At 35.6% G+C, this 2,326-nt stretch overlaps 1 long non-coding RNA gene across 1 annotated transcript; it reads right to left on the minus strand.

The window, feature by feature from the left end:
- Positions 1–350: 350 nt before the first annotated feature.
- LOC114477410 (uncharacterized) lies at positions 351–1,838 on the minus strand. Its single transcript, XR_003675699.1, has 3 exons — positions 1,629–1,838; positions 1,408–1,535; positions 351–478 (listed from the first exon to the last, which is right to left on the minus strand). It is a non-coding gene; the product is annotated as an uncharacterized LOC114477410 (long non-coding RNA).
- Positions 1,839–2,326: the final 488 nt, after the last annotated feature.

Raw genomic sequence — 2,326 nt, forward strand, 5'->3', positions numbered from 1 at the left:
ATTATAATAGTAATGATACTAATTATTATTATTGCTAATATTACTTAGTGAGAACTACACATCACAATAGCAGTTCATTGAGAATAAGAGAGACAGGATGAACATATTGAAAGTAGAGCTTTATTTAAAAAATAATAAAAATAAAATAAAAAACTTCACACTGTGTTCCCTTTGTCTGGGTCACACACTAAAACTTTAACTCTTGTGCCTCTTGGCTGCTTCAGGGTCATAAAAAGATGGAGCAGGTCTTTTGGAGGGTGGCCCATAATGCAGCCTTTTGTGGAGGGTTGCTTGATATTTGGGGTCATTTTCCTCTTCTGTAATGTTGAACACAGAGCAAAAAGCTCCAGGCTTCTTAAGGATGGAGGCCAAACTATCCACCCAGCTTCCCCATCAGTTGTGCCATCCTCCTCATCAGACATTTTATCCAGAAGTCCATCTCTTCCTTGGCTAAAACAGCTGTCCTCGCTCCCAGCAGCTGGAAACACAAGCAGTAGAATTAGTGATGTTTTATGGCAGTGGTTCCCAAACTTTTCACAGTCCTGTACCCCTTCAGACATTTAACTTGAAGCCATGCACCCCCTACTCCTGCACACTTCAAAAACAGAATAATGTAATGCAGAGTTTTTCAACCTTGTGGTTGTGACCCAATGTGGGGTCACCTGGAATTCAAAATGGGTCCCCTGAAATGTCTAATTTAGATTAATAAAAACACTGATTAAAATGTGCTTTTTAAAATGTTTTAATTATTATTTTTCAAATTATTACATCACGCACACAAAACAATCTTAAACAACTGTATTCTATACTTTCTCAAATATAAATCAAGTTAAAATAAAATGCAGCATGAAAATATCTGAGCTGCTGCATCTTGTCTCTTTGTCACTAAATTAATCCTGGCAACAGCAAACATTATCAAAAGCTCATTTTAGTCCCTGGAGACACCAAAAATGTGTGATATTAAAATGGGGTCACGACCCAAAAAAGTTGTGAACCACTGATGTAATGTCACATACAATGTAGCCCTACAGTAAAATGTGTCGATGAATTGTATATAATATATAATTAAAAAAAAAAAATCATAATCTGTAACCATGGGTTGTCTTAAATCAATGTGTAATTTGTGGCAATGCATGGAGACTCCTGACTAAGTTATATTCTAGTTTCCAAATTAAATTGTATTTTTCATTTACCCCCTTTAACATTTTGCATACCCCTCGGGGTACCCGTTCCCCACTTTGAGAACCTATGTTCTATATTGTTAACACAACAAGATATTGTGTGTGTGTAGCAGCCATTTTGTTTTGTTTTTCACTCCGAAATGTCACTAGCGTTACTCACAATGTACAAAAATAATAGGAATAGATTAAGCTGTACTTTGCTCTCTGCACATGCTCTGTGTAACACCTGTTCTGTTATCCTTAAAAACTCTTCCTCCTCTGTCTGCTGTGGGCTGAACCTTTCATGGCTTCTGCTTGGGCCCAAAGGTCTGGATGACTAAATCTGAAGTTCTTCCAGACTGTCTCATAGTATGTCTTACATGGAAAAAACAGAAGCAACAGCATAAATATGTAAAATAACACCACCACAAACAACAAAACAGATTTTTTCAGATTAAAGTTACTTACATATAAAGACTCCAGTGTCCACTCCACACATGTCTGGACTTGCAATGAGAGTTTCCATCAAATACGAAGTCACAGTCGAATTGTGGGGCGAGCTCAGTGTGTCACAACAAATGAATAGCGTCAGGTCAAATACTTTATTTGTACTTTCTTTTTTCTGAAAATCTCACCCTTGTATGTGGCCATAACGCTTTTCATTTCCCTTCGAGTTGTGTAAAAGCTGCGCCGTTACCTATAAAAAATAAATAAAAGTTAACATTGATGTAGCAGCAGGAATAGACATTCACTTTAAATCTATTATTATTTAACAGGGTCACAATTCATCTGTGTATTTGGTTCTGTACTTGTAAGAGAAAAGTTCTCACACACACAAAAGCAAAATGGTTTTTACAGGTGTACATTTTTTTTCACACATACACAAAAAGTATTTTGCAGACACAAAATGTGTTTTACAAATATGTTTTTCACACAGATTTTTGTGCAGACAAAGAAAAATATTTATAAATACAATTTTTTTCCACACACAAATTTGTTTTACAGACACAAAATGTATTTTACAAATACAAATAATTTTTTCACACAAATTTGTTTTGAGCACACAAAATCTTTATGACCCTAATTTGATTCAATAGCTGTGACAAATATGTGTAATGAGTCTTACACTGGGCTCAACACCTGCAGTATCCATTGACCCATAACAG

The sequence above is a fragment of the Gouania willdenowi genome, chromosome 16, assembly GCF_900634775.1.
Source record: "Gouania willdenowi chromosome 16, fGouWil2.1, whole genome shotgun sequence".
In the NCBI taxonomy this organism is placed as follows: domain Eukaryota; kingdom Metazoa; phylum Chordata; class Actinopteri; order Blenniiformes; family Gobiesocidae; genus Gouania; species Gouania willdenowi.